This window comes from Pseudophryne corroboree, chromosome 7 (assembly GCF_028390025.1).
Source record: "Pseudophryne corroboree isolate aPseCor3 chromosome 7, aPseCor3.hap2, whole genome shotgun sequence".
NCBI classification, from domain to species: Eukaryota; Metazoa; Chordata; class Amphibia; order Anura; family Myobatrachidae; genus Pseudophryne; species Pseudophryne corroboree.
The window spans coordinates 123,377,983-123,398,194 of NC_086450.1; the positions used below are offsets into that span (position 1 = coordinate 123,377,983).

Consider the following 20,212-nt stretch of genomic DNA (forward strand, 5'->3'; position numbering starts at 1 on the left):
AGACAGTCCGTACGTATACTGGCAGGAAAAAGAGGTAATTTGGAGGCCCTTGCACAAACTGGCTTTATTTTACCTAAGTTGCCCCCCCTCCAGTGTGTACTCCGAAAGAGTGCCATAGACTTTTTACTCCAGAGTTTTAGCTATAAAAATTATTAGAATAATGCAAAGAAGATATTTCAAACATATTCTTTGTATTTTCCATATACTTTATACAGTCAAACCTCTGCCACAAACGTATGTATGACAGGAAAGGCTCTGCCTCACCTGCCTCACCTCACCGCACGTCACTGGTACACAGTGAAAGGGGTGAGGAATCGGAGGATGAGGAGGAGGTGGACATCTTGCCTCTGTAGAGCCAGTTTGTGCAAGGAGAGATTGATTGCTTCTTTTTTGGTGGGGGCCCAAACCAACCAGTCATTTCAGTCACAGTCGTGTGGCAGACCCTGTCGCTGAAGTGATGGGTTTGTTAAAGTGTGCATGTTCTGTTTATACAACATAAGGGTGGGTGGGAGGGCCCAAGGACAATTCCATCTTGCACCTCTTTTTTCTTTAATTTATCTTTGCATCATGTGCTGTTTGGGGACTATTTTTTGAAGTGCCATCCTGTCTAACACTGCAGTGCCACTCCTAGATGGGCCAGGTGTTTGTGTCGGCCACTTGGGTCGCTTAGCTTAGCCATCCAGTGACCTTGGTGCACCTTTTTTTTTTTCTTTGCATCATGTGCTGTTTGGGGACTATTTTTTGAAGTGCCATCCTGTCTGACACTGCAGTGCCACTCCTAGATGGGCCAGGTGTTTGTGTCGGCCACTTGGGTCGCTTAGCTTAGCCATCCAGCGACCTTGGTGCACCTCTTTTTTTCTTTGCATCATGTGCTGTTTGGGGACTATTTTTTGAAGTGCCATCCTGTCTGACACTGCTGTGCCACTCCTAGATGGGCCAGGTGTTTGTGTCGGCCACTTGGGTCGCTTAGCTTAGCCATCCAGCAACCTTGGTACGCCTCTTTTTTTCTTTGCATCATGTGCTGTTTGGGGACTATTTTTTGAAGTGCCATCCTGTCTGACACTGCAGTGCCACTCCTAGATGGGTCAGGTGTTTGTGTCGGCCACTTGGGTCGCTTTGTTTAGCCATCCAGCGACCTTGGTGCACCTCTTTTTTTCTTTGCATCATGTGCTGTTTGGGGACTATTTTTTGAAGTGCCATCCTGTCTGACACTGCAGTGCCACTCCTAGATAGGCCAGGTGTTTGTGTCGGCCACTTGGGTCGCTTAGCTTAGCCATCCAGCGACCTTGGTGCACCTCTTTTTTTTCTTTGCATCATGGGCTGGTTGGGGACTATTTTTTGAAGTGCCATCCTGTCTGACACTGCAGTGCCACTCCTAGATGGGCCAGGTGTTTTGGTCGGCCACTTGGGTCGCTTAGCTTAGCCATCCAGTGACCTTGGTGCACCTCTTTTTTTCTTTGCATCATGTGCTGTTTGGGGACTATTTTTTGAAGTGCCATCCTGTCTGACACTGCAGTGCCACTCCTAGATGGGCCAGGTGTTTGTGTCAGCCACTTGGGTCGCTTAGCTTAGCCATCCAGCGACCTAGGTGCACCTCTTTTTTTCTCTGCATCATGTGCTGTTTGGGGACTATTTTTTGAAGTGCCATCCTGTCTGACACTGCAGTGCCACTCCTAGATGGGCCAGGTGTTTGTGTCGGCCACTTGGGTCGCTTAGCTTAGTCATCCAGCGACCTCGGTGCAAATTTTAGGACTAAAAATAGTATTGTGAGGTGTGAGCTGTTCAGAATAGACTGGAAATGAGTGGAAATTATGGTTATTGAGGTTAATAATACTATGGGATCAAAATGACCCCCAAATTCTATGATTTAAGCTGTTTTTGAGGGGTTTTGAAAAAAAACACCCGAATCCAAAACACACCCGAATCTGACAAAAAAAATTCAGGGAGGTTTTGCCAAAACGCGTCCGAATCCAAAACACGGCCGCGGAACCGAATCCAAAACCAAAACCCGAAAAATTTCCGGTACACATCACTAGTAACAATATGCAGTTTATAGTTTTATACACTAGAATCAAAGGGCCTAATTCAGACCTGATCGCTAGGCTGCGTTTTCGTACAGCCTGCGAACAGGTCAGAACTGCGCATGCGTATGCACAGCAATGCGCAGGCACGTTGCACGGGTACAAAGCGGATCGCCGCTCAGCAACGGGTTTGTGCAAAGGATCCATTCGCACAGGCGTTCGCAAGGAGATTGACAGGAAGAAGGCGTTTGTGGGTGTCAACTCACTATTTTCTGGGAAGTCAATTCCACTCCCGGACAGGCTGAAGTATTCGCAGTCCTGGGCTGCTCAGAGACTTGCACAAAATCTGTTTGTACAGCTCTGCTACACATGCGTTCGCGCACTTGCAAAGTGTAAATACGCTACACTATGGGCGGCGACTACGCGAACTCAGGACTGCAAAGAAACCCTAGCAAGCGAAGAGGTCTGAATTAGGCCCAATATGTTGTTTGTATCTCTTGCAGCCTATTAGCAGGACTCATGTTTCTATTTTCTATTATTGCCACAAGAGGGCAACATCTGTCAGGCTTTTCTATACAGTGTAAAGCATTTGGCTTGTGTGGAAAAAGCTAAGTATACAGTATACTGTATATATGACAATTGTTTGTGCAGCTTTAGTTCTTTTAGAGCCAGCCCCCCCCCCCCTCCCCACCCCCCCAAAAAAAAGTGTGATTGAGACTAAACAAAGACATTTGTTTGTGTTAGTAACCTTAATTATCTTAGTAGAAAACAAGCTGTTGAACTGTGATGGGTGGTGTTCTAGTTGAGATTATTATTTACTTTAACAAAAAAATATTATGTTCTGTCTTGATAAATGATGGCTTATTCTCATTATTAGTGATGCTCCCTCAGTATTCATTTAAAAAATATATAAGGTGTCAGATCATATTACTTATGACTATGGATTATAAGGATAGTTGCATACGTGCACGCAGGGGAGATTTCCGAATACCTCGAAACCCCCCGACCTCCCATCCCCGATCTATCGCCCTGCTGCTGACCGATATAATTTTTCTTTTTTATATATATATATTTTTTCATATACCAAAGAGCTCAGCCCCAGGCAGTAATCCACAGCACGGCTGCAGCAGCTGCCACCGTTATGTACACGCTGAGAGGCTGGCTGCTGGCAAATAGAGGGAGCAGCTCCCTCCTCTTAGGCCGCTCTCACGTGGTGCAGCTTGAGAGTGTCTTCACTCCAGTCCAGTGGTCGGATTCAGGGGGGGCACCAAGGCACGTGCCCCCCCTGTCGTTTCCAAGATTTTTTATTATAATGCAGCAACTCTCCCGCCCTTACCCTTGCCGCCGCTGCAACAACATCCACAGCCGCTGCGCTGAGACTTAACATTGTCCTGTCAGTCTCAGCCGCGGCTGCCAGCTCCTCCCGGCCCCAGCCAACGCCGCTGCCTGATCCTCAGCTCGCCTCTTCTTTAAAGCCTGTGTCACTCTCCAGCGGCTAGTAAGTGTCACAGTGTCCAGCCGCCCCTACATTCAGGATCTCCAGCCATGCAAAGAGGGGCCGTAACGGACACTGCCTCCTGGGCTCCAGCGGAGCGTGAAGGTATTTTTTTTTGGGGGGGGGGGGGGGGGGGGGCGGGGAGGGGTAGAATGGCCAGCCATAGTACCACATAATACCACTTATGTTATAAATGTAGTGTTTTAGCGCACCCCTAGCTTGAGTGTTTGAATATTTTATTTTATATCTATAAAAAATGTCCACAATGAGACAGAGTTATGAATAAAATTTCAATTTATTTGTATAAATGAGTAAGAATAAATAAAAACCAGGTGAATTATAAGTGCAGGTTTTTCTATATATTACTTTACTGGTAATCCTAAAAAAACTCTCTAGTACCAAACATAAAACACATGGACAAACATATAAATTGCCTGTGGACACACTTTATAGCGTTTTACCCCACTGGTAATTGATTAATTAGTGATGATTCTTATTCCAAAGAAAAGTATTTCTATTTCTATTTCCTTGATGGGTTAAACACAGTTTAACCGCTTGCCAGGGGGGCCGGTGACTCACTCGTCACCGGAATTTTCTGGCACTGTAAGGGGGTGGCGGCATCACCCTCAGAAGCTCAGTGTCCTGTCAGCGGAGATAGTGGCTCAGACCCCTCAGGGCAGACACTACTCCCCCCCCCCTGAGTCCCACGAAGCAGGGAGGCTGTTGTCAGCAGCCTCCCTGTGCCTAACTAACTCTTAGAAAAAAATAAAACTAAAGAAGCTCTAGGAGCTCTCCTAGCTGTGACCGGCTCCTCCGGGCACATTTTCTAAACTGAGTCTGATAGGAGGGGCATAGAGGGAGGAGCCAGCCCACACTCTCAAGCTCTTAAAGTGCCAATGGCTCCTAGTGGACCCGTCTATACCCCATGGTACTAATGTGGACCCCAGCATCCTCTACGGACTACGAGAAAAGGATTTACCGGTAGGTAATAAAAATCCTATTATACAGTACTGTATGTTAGTAATGGATTTTTGAAGTTGGAATATCAAATCCAACTCACCAAATTGGCTTTGTGTTTCCTAATATAAATCTGTTTTCCAGTATAATCTGGTCGATGAAAGAAATAAGAAGGTGCTTTTATCATGGACGTCTTAACCCCTACACACCCATTCATGGGAACCAATAAAAAAATCATAACATGCCGCTCCTGTGGTCCTGCGCCATCTCCACATGCTTCCATACAGTAAATAGCTTTCAGCTCTTTGATTGGTGGATAGCACCAGGCAGGTAAAGAATGCTCCCTTGTCGCTCTGATTCTGTGATCACCACCCACCCCTGCTCAAAGGCCCCTAGAATCGTGGGGCCCTGGGCAGCTGCCTAGAGTGTATCGATATGTTAAGATGGCCCTGGCTTTTAGTTCCTTATTGTCTTCCAAAATGTATGGTAATTAGCTGCTATTTCAGCATTCAAATAAGTAAAAACAGCTGACAATGTCCCAGAGTAAACAATAGCTGGTATGTGGGAATGATGTAGAGCAGCAAGCTAATCCTTGTTGTTTTCCTTCCAGCAAAAGTTTGATCGTCTTGTTGTACATAGGTCACTGAAAACACGTTTCATGGGTTTGACTACCCACTTCAGCAAAAGCCTAGTGTGGAAGAAACACATAGACGGAGTACAGTCCAACTCACTTTTTCTCTAGCATCCATAAGGGATACTGGGGACACATTAGTACGATGGGTATAGACGGGGTCCAAAGGAGCCAGTGCACTTTAAATCTCTTCCACTGGGTGTGCTGGCTCCTCCCCTCTATGCCCCCTCCCACAGGCAGTTTAAACAAAAGTGCCCTCAGGAAAGGATGCACACTCTGCTAGCTCCAGAGTTTTTCTTCAATTTCTTTTAAACTTTTGTTTATTTCGGTATGCTGTTTGGGCAACAGCATACCTGCACCGTGGGAGTTGGGGGGGACGGTCACCGGCCTCATGAGGTGCAGAGCCGCTTTCCCGCTGCAGTACCACCGTCCTGAGGGGTTGTTTGTTCTGCGGGGCACTGCGCCTTGGTTGTCGCAACCGCAGCATGCCACACAACCCTAACAGATGCCTGAAGGTGAACATCAGTGGTGAGTACATGCCGGGGAGCCCGCTAGGGGGTTCCCCATCTCATGGTGCGGCTATCACACAGGTGAGGTATACGGATCCCTCCTGGGGGGGATCCGCTATTGCCCCTGTGTAAACTGGCTAGCGGTGGGCTTATGTATGTGAAGGTTTAAGCATGTTTGGAGACATTGCCAGTATAAAATCTTCAGTAGCTCCGGCGCCATTAAGGGTCACTGGTACAGGGTGTAGCTTGGGGGAGAGTCGCATACATTGTGCACATTACACATTCCTAAAGAAACTTAGGTTTTAAAACAAACAGTGTTTCACTGAACTAAATGCTAACAGCCTCACTGAGGCTCTGTGGTGTGGGTGTGCTGGTGCCTTCTCTTCATCTGTGTCTCCTCTCACATACAGTAGGGCAGGCTTGCATTGTAACTGTCTGTGTTGTATGTGTATTGTTGTGTGTTACTTTTCACCATGGTAAAACACAAGTGTCTGTAACACCAGATTCTCCCCACTCTCATCTGGTTCTATTTCATGTGAGCAGTGTAGTCAGTCCTCACAAAATGTTGAGGAGAATGTGGGGGAGGGTCATGAGCCTTCCTGGCTGGGTACAATCAAAACTATGATGTCTGATATGTCATCTCAGCTCACTGCAAATGCCCACAAAACACAAGAACTGCAACAAGCAGTGGCAAATCTAGCTGCCAGAGCTGATGTTCCCCATTTCCCCCTCTCTACTGCAGGTCCACATAAACGTGCTTTACCTGCACTTCTCTCAGATACTGATGATGATATACAGGATGATGGGGACGATGTGGATCCCATAGGTGGGGGTTCCACTCCTACACAGGGTACTGAACCCCTCATTTTAGTTATAACGGTTGTGCTAAAGCTCCCCCTAGAGGACGCTGCAAATCAGAAGTCATTTTTTTCTCCCTCAAGACAAACTGACTGTCACATTTCCTGATTCTAAAGAATTAGATGATTTATTTAAGCTAGCCTGGAAAAATCCAGATAAGAAATATCGTGTGTCAAAACGGTTTTTGCATACATTCCCCTTCGTCCCTGAGGGCAGTATGTTCTGGGAAGAATCTCCGGCTGTAGACGTCTCAGTTTCTCGCCTCTCTAAGAAGGCGGTACTCCCGACTCCGGGTTCCTTTCAAGTAACGGACCCGGGGGATAGGAAAATTGAGACCACACTGCAATCTATCTAAATTGTTGCAGGTGTATCTCAAAGACCGGTCATTGCAGGTTGCTGGATGACTCATGCAATTCACTCCTGGGCTTCTCAAATTCAGGAGGGTCTCTCGGGTGACATGACCCTGGTTACTTCGGTAACTTTTTACACGGCAAGTGTCCTCTGTTACTCCTTAAAAGAGATTGGCAATATTAATACTTGTACCACTGCTATGGCTGTGTCAGCACGCAGAGCCATATGGTTGCGTCAGTGAATTGCAGACACTGACTCCAAACGAAATGTGGAATCTCTTCCCTTTACAGGTGACTGGCTCTTCAGAGGTGAATTGGACGCATGGATCTCCAAAGTTACTGCTGGGAAATCCGTGTTTCTTCCCTCAGGTGCTCCGCCTGCTAGACGTACCTACCCGGGACCGTCTACTCAGTCCTTTCGGTTCACCTGATTTCGATCTAGGGCCAGAGGTCCATCAAATGCAGCTATAGGCACCAGGGATAAACCTAAGAAACCAGCCGTTGCCAGCTCTCAAGAACAGAGCACTAGTTCAGCTTCCGCAATAACCTCAGCATGATGGTGCCCGCCCACCCCGGGAGGATCTTGTGGTGGGAGCCTGGCTACGTCACTTCAGCCACATCTGGGGAAGTTCCTGCCAGGATGCCTGGGTAAGGGACCTTATTTCTCAGGGTTACAAGCTGGAGTTCGATGGTGCTCCTTCCCGAAGATTTTTCAAATCCAGCTTACCAGCTTTGGAAAATATGCACGTTACACTACTACAGGCCATCACAAAGTTGGTCCAGTCCCAAGTCATTGTTCCAGTACCCCGGCAACAGCAAGGACAGGGTTACTACTCCAGTCTGTTCGTTGTGCCAAAACCACACGGGTCTGTGGGGCCTATTTTGAATCTGAAGTCCTTGAATCCTTACCTAAAGGTTTTCAAATTCAAGATGGAATCTTTTAGAGCGGTGATCGCAGGCCTGGAACATCAGGAATTCCTGGTGTACCTGCATATCAAGGATGCCTACCTCCATATCCCCATTTGGCCTCCTCATCAGGCCTATCTGAGGTTTGCCCTGCTGAACGATCATTACCAGTTCTAGGCGTTACTCTTTGGCCTGTCTACAGCTCCGAGGGTATTCACGAAGGTGATGGCGGAAATTATGTTTCAGCTCAGGGTCCAGAGGGTCAACGTGGTCCCTTACCTGGACGATCTTCTGATAAAAGCGAGTTCCAGGGAACTTGTACTGCTACATATAGATCGCACTGTCCGCCTTCTGTCACATCACGGGTGGATCCTCAATCTACAGAAGTCTCACCTGGAACCATCTCAGCGACTCCTGTTTCTGGGAATGCCACTGGATACTCTAGCGCAGAAAGTGTTCCTCCCAGAGGACAAAGTGAGAACTCTCCAGGAAATGGTTAGCATGGTGCTCCGACCGACTCGAGTTTCCATTCATATTTGCATAACGTTGTTGGGGAAGATGGTGGCCTCGGACGAGGCCATTCAGTATGGAAGGTTCCATGCCAGACCCTTTCAACTGGACATCCTGAATAAGTGGTCCGGTTCCCGTCTTCAGATGCACCGGATGATTCAACTGTCACCCCAGGCCAGTATTTCTTTCCTGTGGTGGCTGCAGTCTTCCAATCTCCGGGAAGGTCGACGCTTCTGGATTAAGGATTGAATTCTCCTCACAACAGATGCGAGTCTGAGAGGATGGGGGGCTGTTACGCAAGGGGTGCAGTTCCAAGAGGCCCTACTTCCAATCAACATCTTGGAACTTTGGGCTATCTACAATGCTCTGATTCAGGCCTCCCTTCTGCTCCGGGATCAGGAAATCCAGGTACAGTCGGACAACGCCACGGCTGTGGTGTACATCAATCTACAAAGAGGGACAAAAAGCAGGGCCTGCATGCGAGAAGTATCAAGGATACTCCTCTGGGTGGAGAGAAATGCGATAGCACTGTTCGCAATCTTCATTCCGAGAGTAGACAACTGGGAAGCAGACTTCCTGAGTCGCCACGATCTCCACCCAGGGGAGTGGGGCCTACATCCTCAGGTGTTTCAACAGATTATCGACTGGTGGGGTTGCCCCCAGGTCGACATGAAGGTGTCTCGCCTCAACAAGAAACTTTGCTGCTATTGCTCGCGAACCAGAGACCCTCAGGCGTGCGCAGTGGATGCACTGACGTTGCTGTGGCCTTACCAGCTGGCCTACGTATTTCCTACAATTCCGTTGATCCCAAAGGTGCTCAAGAGGATCCGGCATCAAGGAGTACAAGCAATTCTGCTTGCCCCGGATTGGCCATGGAGAGCGTGGTATGCGGATCTTCTGGACATATCCGTTGAAGACCTTTGGCCTCTACCACTCAGAAGAGATCTTCTTCAACAAGGACCGATCATCTACCTGGACTTACGGCGGCTTCGTTTGACGACATGGAAGTTGAGTGGAACATTCTAGCTCACAAGGGACTTTCCAAAAAGGTAATTGCCACTATGGTGCAAGCCGGGAAAACTGTGATGTCAAAACACTATCATAATACCTGGCGGAGATATGTCTCCTGGTGCGAGGACCACACATATCTATCTGCCGTATTTCACTTGGAAAGATTTCTTCGTTTCCTGCAGGCTGGAGTGGTTCAAGGGTTACGTCTGGGATCCCTTAAGGTTCAGATTTCTGCTCTTTCAATCTTCTTCCAAAAGAAGTTGGCTGTACTGCCTGAAGTTCAGACCTTCTTGCAAGGGGTACTCCACATCCAAGCTCCGTTTGTGCCGCCTACGGCACCTTGGGATCTGGATGTGGTATTGCGATTTCTGCAGTCCTCCTGGTTTGAACCTCTGATGACGGTAGAAGACAAGTACCTCACATGGAAGACGGTGATGTTACTGGCCCTGGCTTCTGCTAGACGTGTCTCTGAATTGGGGGCCTTATCGTGTAAAAGTCCGTACTTGTTTTTTTCCGAGGACAAAGCAGTTCCTGCCGAAGGTTGTCTCCGCATTTCATCTGAATCAACCTATTGTGGTTCCGTCCAGTTCTGATGCTTCTACTCCTCCGGAGGCTTTGGATGCTGTGCGTGCCTTGAGGATCTATGTCAAGCACACAGCTTGGGTCAGAAAGACGGATTCCTTGTTCGTGCTCTATGATGCGCAGAAAAAGGGTTGCCCTGCTTCAAAGCAGTCCATTGCTCGTTGAATTCGGCTTACTATCCAACAGGCCTTTGTGTTGGCAGCCTTATCTGTTCCTAAGTCTCTAAGGGCCCACTCTACTAGATCAGTGGGTTCTTCCTGGGTGGCTGATGTGGAGTCTCAGCATTGCAACTCTGCTGAGCTGCTACCTGGTCGGGTAAGAACACCTTTGTGAAGTTCTACAAGTTTGATACCCTGGCCAAAGAGGATACCCAGTTTGGGCAGGCGGTGCTGCAGATGTCTCCGCACGTTCCCGCATGTTTTGGAAGCTTTGGGACATCCCCATCGTATTAATGTGTCCCCAATATCCCTTATGGATGCTAGAGAAAATAGGATTTTAAATACCTACCGGTAAATCCTTTTCTCGTAGTCCATAAGGGATATTGGGCGCCCGCCTCTGTGCGGTGACTTTCTGCAGGTTCTCTGTTATGTGTTACCTGTTCAGCTGTTTGCTGTTTGTTGCCAGCTGTTGCTGGCCCAGTTATGTTATGGTGTGCTGATGTGTAAATCTCACCACACTTATTGTTGTTATGTTCCTTCTCTCAAGTATGTCCTTTCTCCTTCAGGCACTGTTTTACCTATAACTGCCTGTGGGAGGGGGCATAGAGGGGAGGAGCCAGCACACCCAGTGGAAAAAATTTAAAGTGCACTGGCTCCTTTGGACCCCGTCTATACCCATCGTACTAATGTGTCCCCAATATCCCTTATGGACTACGAGAAAAGGATTTACCGGTAGGTATTTAAAATCCTATTATTTCCACCTCAGGCAGATTTACACAGTACATGCAGGTTTTGCAGGTCAGGTTTTAAAGGCAGCCTTTAAACAGCAGCACAACATTCCAAGTTTTAATAAGCACAAGTAGTACAGATTCAAAATGGCTCCTAACGTAACCCCAGACCCCCAACCTATCGCCTGGCCATTTGCTGGCATCAGGAGCAATTACCTAGTGAACAAACACTTATGTAAAGGTAGCAGACAAGTTGTAGTGATTAGCCTAGCTGTGACTTACAACAGACTCAGATAAAACCCGGACTGGATTCAATCAGACCTATTGCTTCTGCTCCAATCCTGCCATTCCACATTAACCTAATGTGGAATCATGCTGTCCCTGCTGCACTAGGAAAGGTGTTCAGAATTGATTGAAGCAAGAGATTCCCAGCAGTGTTTCCAAATGGACTACCATAAAGTAACTCGATAAAATAGTTGAGTAGATTTAGAATAACCATTTCGATAATCCATTACAATCCAGTATTAACATGCACAGCGTAGACTATATTTCCGTGTGTCTGTCAATAGGTCAATGTACCTTTCTGAAGTTAAATGCTATAGTAAAGAATGTCAGAGAAATTCAGTACTGCTACTTAATTTAAAAAGATAAATATTTTGTGCACACTATTAAAGGAAAGTTAGTCTAAGCTGTTGCCTCATTTTTTGTGAAGATTGTCCTTTAATCTGTTTTAGCTAGAGCAGTCAGCTGATAGAATAGCTGTGTAAACAAATGCAGTGAAAGCAAATAATTCGCTAACTGTGGGAAAAGCTGTCCCTACAAATAGGAGCTTGAGAATAAAAGCACAGAATGTTTTACTTGTGTGGGCTGAGAGTGGAAAATGTAAGGAAGAGGATGATAAGACATGATTATGTTCTAGGTTGTGTTTCTCTATGGTTCCCAGAAAATCCTCCCCTTTAAAACCGTTATAGCGATGGATGACCAATAACTAACGAATTTGTAAAAAGTACCTGCACTATTTTATCAATAGTCATATTATTCCTTTTTCAAATAAAATCACTGTATAAAACCTATGTTTTAAAATCATTACTTTTAAGTAGAGATGAGCGGGTTCGGTTTCTTTGAATCCGAACCCGCACGAACTTCACTTTTTTTTTCACGGGTCCGAGCGACTCGGATCTTCCCGCCTTGCTCGGTTAACCCGAGCGCGCCCGAACGTCATCATGACGCTGTCGGATTCTCGCGAGGCTCGGATTCTATCGCGAGACTCGGATTCTATATAAGGAGCCGCGCGTCGCCGCCATTTTCACACGTGCATTGAGATTGATAGGGAGAGGACGTGGCTGGCGTCCTCTCCATTTAGATTAGATTTAGAAGAGAGAGAGAGAGAGAGATTGCTGTGATACTGTAGATTAGAAGAGAGTGCAGAGTGCAGACAGAGTTTAGTGACTGACGACCACAGTGACCAGTGACCACCAGAGACAGTGCAGTTGTTTGTTTTATTTAATATATCCGTTCTCTGCCTGAAAAAAACGATACACAGTCACACAGTGACTCAGTCTGTGTGCACTGCTCAGCCCAGTGTGCTGCACATCAATGTATTGTATATAAAGCTTATAATTGTGGGGGAGACTGGGGAGCACTGCAGGTTGTTATAGCAGGAGCCAGGAGTACATGATAAATAATATTATATTAAAATTAAACAGTGCACACTTTTGCTGCAGGAGTGCCACTGCCAGTGTGACTAGTGGTGACCAGTGCCTGACCACCAGTATATTAGTAGTATTGTATACTATCTCTTTATCAACCAGTCTATATTAGCAGCAGACACAGTACAGTGCGGTAGTTCACGGCTGTGGCTACCTCTGTGTCGGCACTCGGCAGGCAGTCCGTCCATCCATAATTGTATTATATACCACCTAACCGTGGTTTTTTTTTTCTTTCTTTATACCGTCGTCATAGTCATACTAGTTGTTACGAGTATACTACTATCTCTTTATCAACCAGTGTACAGTGCGGTAGTTCACGGCTGTGGCTACCTCTGTGTCGGAACTCGGCAGGCAGTCCGTCCATCCATAATTGTATTATAATATATACCACCTAACCGTGGTTTTTTTTTCGTTCTTTATACCGTCGTCATACTAGTTGTTACGAGTATACTACTATCTCTTTATCAACCAGTGTACAGTGCGGTAGTTCACGGCTGTGGCTACCTCTGTGTCGGAACTCGGCAGGCAGTCCGTCCATCCATAATTGTATTATAATATATACCACCTAACCGTGGGTTTTTTTTCGTTCTTTATACCGTCGTCATACTAGTTGTTACGAGTATACTACTATCTCTTTATCAACCAGTGTACAGTGCGGTAGTTCACGGCTGTGGCTACCTCTGTGTCGGCACTCGGCAGGCAGTCCGTCCAACCATAATTGTATTATATACCACCTAACCGTGGTTTTTTTTTCATTCTTTATACCGTCGTCATACTAGTTGTTACGAGTATACTACTATCTCTTTATCAACCAGTGTACAGTGCGGTAGTTCACGGCTGTGGCTACCTCTGTGTCGGCACTCGGCAGGCAGTCCGTCCAACCATAATTGTATTATATACCACCTAACCGTGGTTTTTTTTTCATTCTTTATACCGTCGTCATACTAGTTGTTACGAGTATACTACTATCTCTTTATCAACCAGTGTACAGTGCGGTAGTTCACGGCTGTGGCTACCTCTGTGTCGGCACTCGGCAGCCCGTCCATAATTGTATATACCAGTGACCTAACCGTGGTTTTTTTTTCTTTCTTTATACATACATACTAGTTACGAGTATACTATCTCTTTATCAACCAGTCTATATATTAGCAGCAGACACAGTACAGTGCGGTAGTTCACGGCTGTGGCTACCTCTGTGTCGGCACTCGGCAGCCCGTCCATAATTGTATATACCACCTAACCGTGGTTTTTTTTTCTTTCTTTATACATACATACTAGTTACGAGTATACTATCTCTTTATCAACCAGTCTATATATTAGCAGCAGACACAGTACAGTGCGGTAGTTCACGGCTGTGGCTACCTCTGTGTCGGCACTCCGCAGCCCGTCCATAATTGTATATACCAGTGACCTAACCGTGGTTTTTTTTTCTTTCTTTATACATACATACTAGTTACGAGTATACTATCTCTTTATCAACCAGTCTACATATTAGCAGCAGACACAGTACAGTGCGGTAGTTCACGGCTGTGGCTACCTCTGTGTCGGCACTCGGCAGCCCGTCCATAATTGTATATACCAGTGACCTAACCGTGGTTTTTTTTTCTTTCTTTATACATACATACTAGTTACGAGTATACTATCTCTTTATCAACCAGTCTATATATTAGCAGCAGACACAGTACAGTGCGGTAGTTCACGGCTGTGGCTACCTCTGTGTCGGCACTCGGCAGCCCGTCCATAATTGTATATACCAGTGACCTAACCGTGGTTTTTTTTTCTTTCTTTATACATACATACTAGTTACGAGTATACTATCTCTTTATCAACCAGTCTATATATTAGCAGCAGACACAGTACAGTGCGGTAGTTCACGGCTGTGGCTACCTCTGTGTCGGCACTCGGCAGCCCGTCCATAATTGTATACTAGTATCCAATCCATCCATCTGCATTGTTTACCTGAGGTGCCTTTTAGTTGTGCCTATTAAAATATGGAGAACAAAAATGTTGAGGTTCCAAAATTAGGGAAAGATCAAGATCCACTTCCACCTCGTGCTGAAGCTGCTGCCACTAGTCATGGCCGAGACGATGAAATGCCAGCAACGTCGTCTGCCAAGGCCGATGCCCAATGGCATAGTACAGAGCATGTCAAAACCAAAACACCAAATATCAGTAAAAAAAGGACTCCAAAACCTAAAATAAAATTGTCGGAGGAGAAGCGTAAACTTGCCAATATGCCATTTACCACACGGAGTGGCAAGGAACGGCTGAGGCCCTGGCCTATGTTCATGGCTAGTGGTTCAGCTTCACATGAGGATGGAAGCACTCAGCCTCTCGCTAGAAAACTGAAAAGACTCAAGCTGGCAAAAGCACCGCAAAGAACTGTGCGTTCTTTGAAATCCCAAATCCACAAGGAGAGTCCAATTGTGTCGGTTGCGATGCCTGACCTTCCCAACACTGGACGTGAAGAGCATGCGCCTTCCACCATTTGCACGCCCCCTGCAAGTGCTGGAAGGAGCACCCGCAGTCCAGTTCCTGATAGTCAGATTGAAGATGTCAGTGTTGAAGTACACCAGGATGAGGAGGATATGGGTGTTGCTGGCGCTGGGGAGGAAATTGACCAGGAGGATTCTGATGGTGAGGTGGTTTGTTTAAGTCAGGCACCCGGGGAGACACCTGTTGTCCGTGGGAGGAATATGGCCGTTGACATGCCAGGTGAAAATACCAAAAAAATCAGCTCTTCGGTGTGGAGGTATTTCACCAGAAATGCGGACAACAGGTGTCAAGCCGTGTGTTCCCTTTGTCAAGCTGTAATAAGTAGGGGTAAGGACGTTAACCACCTCGGAACATCCTCCCTTATACGTCACCTGCAGCGCATTCATAATAAGTCAGTGACAAGTTCAAAAACTTTGGGTGACAGCGGAAGCAGTCCACTGACCAGTAAATCCCTTCCTCTTGTAACCAAGCTCACGCAAACCACCCCACCAACTCCCTCAGTGTCAATTTCCTCCTTCCCCAGGAATGCCAATAGTCCTGCAGGCCATGTCACTGGCAAGTCTGACGAGTCCTCTCCTGCCTGGGATTCCTCCGATGCATCCTTGCGTGTAACGCCTACTGCTGCTGGCGCTGCTGTTGTTGCCGCTGGGAGTCGATGGTCATCCCAGAGGGGAAGTCGTAAGCCCACTTGTACTACTTCCAGTAAGCAATTGACTGTTCAACAGTCCTTTGCGAGGAAGATGAAATATCACAGCAGTCATCCTACTGCAAAGCGGATAACTGAGTCCTTGACAACTATGTTGGTGTTAGACGTGCGTCCGGTATCCGCCGTTAGTTCACAGGGAACTAGACAATTTATTGAGGCAGTGTGCCCCCGTTACCAAATACCATCTAGGTTCCACTTCTCTAGGCAGGCGATACCGAGAATGTACACGGACGTCAGAAAAAGACTCACCAGTCTCCTAAAAAATGCAGTTGTACCCAATGTCCACTTAACCACGGACATGTGGACAAGTGGAGCAGGGCAGGGTCAGGACTATATGACTGTGACAGCCCACTGGGTAGATGTATGGACTCCCGCCGCAAGAACAGCAGCGGCGGCACCAGTAGCAGCATCTCGCAAACGCCAACTCTTTCCTAGGCAGGCTACGCTTTGTATCACCGCTTTCCAGAATACGCACACAGCTGAAAACCTCTTACGGCAACTGAGGAAGATCATCGCGGAATGGCTTACCCCAATTGGACTCTCCTGTGGATTTGTGGCATCGGACAACGCCAGCAATATTGTGTGTGCATTAAATATGGGCAAATTCCAGCACGTCCCATGTTTTGCACATACCTTGAATTTGGTGGTGCAGAATTTTTTAAAAAACGACAGGGGCGTGCAAGAGATGCTGTCGGTGGCCAGAAAAATTGCGGGACACTTTCGGCGTACAGGCACCACGTACAGAAGACTGGAGCACCACCAAAAACTACTGAACCTGCCCTGCCATCATCTGAAGCAAGAAGTGGTAACGAGGTGGAATTCAACCCTCTATATGCTTCAGAGGTTGGAGGAGCAGCAAAAGGCCATTCAAGCCTATACAATTGAGCACGATATAGGAGATGGAATGCACCTGTCTCAAGTGCAGTGGAGAATGATTTCAACGTTGTGCAAGGTTCTGATGCCCTTTGAACTTGCCACACGTGAAGTCAGTTCAGACACTGCCAGCCTGAGTCAGGTCATTCCCCTCATCAGGCTTTTGCAGAAGAAGCTGGAGGCATTGAAGAAGGAGCTAAAAGGGAGCGATTCCGCTAGGCATGTGGGACTTGTGGATGCAGCCCTTAATTCGCTTAACAAGGATTCACGGGTGGTCAATCTGTTGAAATCAGAGCACTACATTTTGGCCACCGTGCTCGATCCTAGATTTAAAGCCTACCTTGGATCTCTCTTTCCGGCAGACACAGGTCTGCTGGGGTTGAAAGACCTGCTGGTGACAAAATTGTCAAGTCAAGCGGAACGCGACCTGTCAACATCTCCTCCTTCACATTCTCCCGCAACTGGGGGTGCGAGGAAAAGGCTCAGAATTCCGAGCCCACCCGCTGGCGGTGATGCAGGGCAGTCTGGAGCGACTGCTGATGCTGACATCTGGTCCGGACTGAAGGACCTGACAACGATTACGGACATGTCGTCTACTGTCACTGCATATGATTCTCTCAACATTGATAGAATGGTGGAGGATTATATGAGTGACCGCATCCAAGTAGGCACGTCACACAGTCCGTACTTATACTGGCAGGAAAAAGAGGCAATTTGGAGGCCCTTGCACAAACTGGCTTTATTCTACCTAAGTTGCCCTCCCACAAGTGTGTACTCCGAAAGAGTGTTTAGTGCCGCCGCTCACCTTGTCAGCAATCGGCGTACGAGGTTACATCCAGAAAATGTGGAGAAGATGATGTTCATTAAAATGAATTATAATCAATTCCTCCGCGGAGACATTGACCAGCAGCAATTGCCTCCACAAAGTACACAGGGAGCTGAGATGGTGGATTCCAGTGGGGACGAATTGATAATCTGTGAGGAGGGGGATGTACACGGTGATATATCGGAGGGTGAAGATGAGGTGGACATCTTGCCTCTGTAGAGCCAGTTTGTGCAAGGAGAGATTAATTGCTTCTTTTTTGGGGGGGGGTCCAAACCAACCCGTCATATCAGTCACAGTCGTGTGGCAGACCCTGTCACTGAAATGATGGGTTGGTTAAAGTGTGCATGTCCTGTTTTGTTTATACAACATAAGGGTGGGTGGGAGGGCCCAAGGATAATTCCATCTTGCACCTCTTTTTTCTTTTCTTTTTCTTTGCATCATGTGCTGATTGGGGAGGGTTTTTTGGAAGGGACATCCTGCGTGACACTGCAGTGCCACTCCTAAATGGGCCCGGTGTTTGTGTCGGCCACTAGGGTCGCTAATCTTACTCACACAGTCAGCTACCTCATTGCGCCTCTTTTTTTCTTTGCGTCATGTGCTGTTTGGGGAGGGTTTTTTGGAAGGGACATCCTGCGTGACACTGCAGTGCCACTCCTAGATGGGCCCGGTGTTTGTGTCGGCCACTAGGGTCGCTAATCTTACTCACACAGCTACCTCATTGCGCCTCTTTTTTTCTTTGCGTCATGTGCTGTTTGGGGAGGGTTTTTTGGAAGGGACATCCTGCGTGACACTGCAGTGCCACTCCTAGATGGGCCCGGTGTTTGTGTCGGCCACTAGGGTCGCTAATCTTACTCACACAGTCAGCTACCTCATTGCGCCTCTTTTTTTCTTTGCGTCATGTGCTGTTTGGGGAGGGTTTTTTGGAAGGGCCATCCTGCGTGACACTGCAGTGCCACTCCTAGATGGGCCCGGTGTTTGTGTCGGCCACTAGGGTCGCTAATCTTACTCACACAGTCAGCTACCTCATTGCGCCTCTTTTTTTCTTTGCGTCATGTGCTGTTTGGGGAGGGTTTTTTGGAAGGGCCATCCTGCGTGACACTGCAGTGCCACTCCTAGATGGGCCCGGTGTTTGTGTCGGCCACTAGGGTCGCTAATCTTACTCACACAGCTACCTCATTGCGCCTCTTTTTTTCTTTGCGTCATGTGCTGTTTGGGGAGGGTTTTTTGGAAGGGACATCCTGCGTGACACTGCAGTGCCACTCCTAGATGGGCCCGGTGTTTGTGTCGGCCACTAGGGTCGCTTATCTTACTCACACAGCGACCTCGGTGCAAATTTTAGGACTAAAAATAATATTGTGAGGTGTGAGGTATTCAGAATAGACTGAAAATGAGTGTAAATTATGGTTTTTGAGGTTAATAATACTTTGGGATCAAAATGACCCCCAAATTCTATGATTTAAGCTGTTTTTTAGTGTTTTTGGAAAAAAACACCCGAATCCAAAACACACCCGAATCCGACAAAAATAATTCGGTGAGGTTTTGCCAAAACGCGTTCGAACCCAAAACACGGCCGCGGAACCGAACCCAAAACCAAAACACAAAACCCGAAAAATTTCAGGCGCTCATCTCTACTTTTAAGTATAAAGTTGTAACAATAACTTAATGTTTTGTGGGAACTACCAGAAAATGGGCCGGTGCAGGGGCAGTAGAATGTGATGTTAAACAAAATTGTCGGTCGAAGGCAGAACATTGATAAGTCACCCTGTTGTAGAAGAAAGGGATATCTACCTTGAACACAGGTTGAAAATAAATAGGACTCTTGCAAAGTCAAATGAATTGGTAGACAAGACTATAATCTGCCATCAAATTCCATATTTCCAAGTTTTAAAATATACATTTATTTACATCATTTTACACTCTGTGATTTATCCCTTTGTGTCTTTTGATGTCCCTTTGATCTTTTGTGTTGTTTTAGTAAATTAATAAGACGTCAGGAAGTCTGTGCCCTTTGCCTATTTTTCCTTCCAGAATAACAGTTAAAACTAGATTTAATTATTCTTTTACTAGAGATCAGAGAGGTCTCATGGCAAGAGACTTTCATACTGAGCGGCCAAGAACCGAGTCGCTACAATTTCATATGCAGTCAGGGAAACTTTACTGGCTACTTCTAATTAGAGACGAGTGACATTTTCAAAGATGTTCTGTGGAATATCTGCCTCATTATACATTTTGCTGCTAAAAATTACACAATTTGCCAGTGGAATTTGGCCTCAAGTGTTCCCACTATTAACCCACCCACACCACTCAGCGGAATGAATTGGCCTTCATCATGCCAGCACTATTCATAGACAGTAATTTACAGTATAAGTACTGTGTGGAGTAGCATTGCGCAAAATGTTGAATTTAAAGATTATATTGCCACACCTCTACAAAAACTTAGATTAATACTTAATTTCTACACCCCTATGCCTATATCTGCATCTAATGAATACATTTTTTGTACCACTCATTTAATGGGGAAGATGTATTAAGCCTGGAGAAGTAATAAAGCAGTGAAAGCAGTGCAAGGTGATAATGCTAGAGATGTGCACCGGAAATTTTTCGGGTTTTGTGCTTTGGTTTTGGGTTCGGTTCCGTGGCCGTCTTTTGGGTTCGAACGCGTTTTGGCAAAACCTCACCGAATTTTTTTTGTCGGATTCGGGTGTTTTTTTCAAAAAAACCTAAAAAACAGCTTAAATCATAGAATTTGTGGGTCATTTTGATCCCAAAGTATTATTAACCTCAATAACCATAATTTCCACTCATTTTCAGTCTATTCTGAACACCTCACAATATTATTTTTAGTCCTAAAATTTGCACCGAGGTCGCTGGATGACTAAGCTCAGC

General features: G+C 46.5%; 1 protein-coding gene across 1 annotated transcript in view; it reads left to right on the plus strand.

The window, feature by feature from the left end:
* Positions 1-20,212, plus strand: part of SLC38A11 (solute carrier family 38 member 11) — a 230,073-nt gene that overhangs the window by 85,735 nt on the left and 124,126 nt on the right. The gene's annotated exons all lie outside the window — the stretch shown is intronic.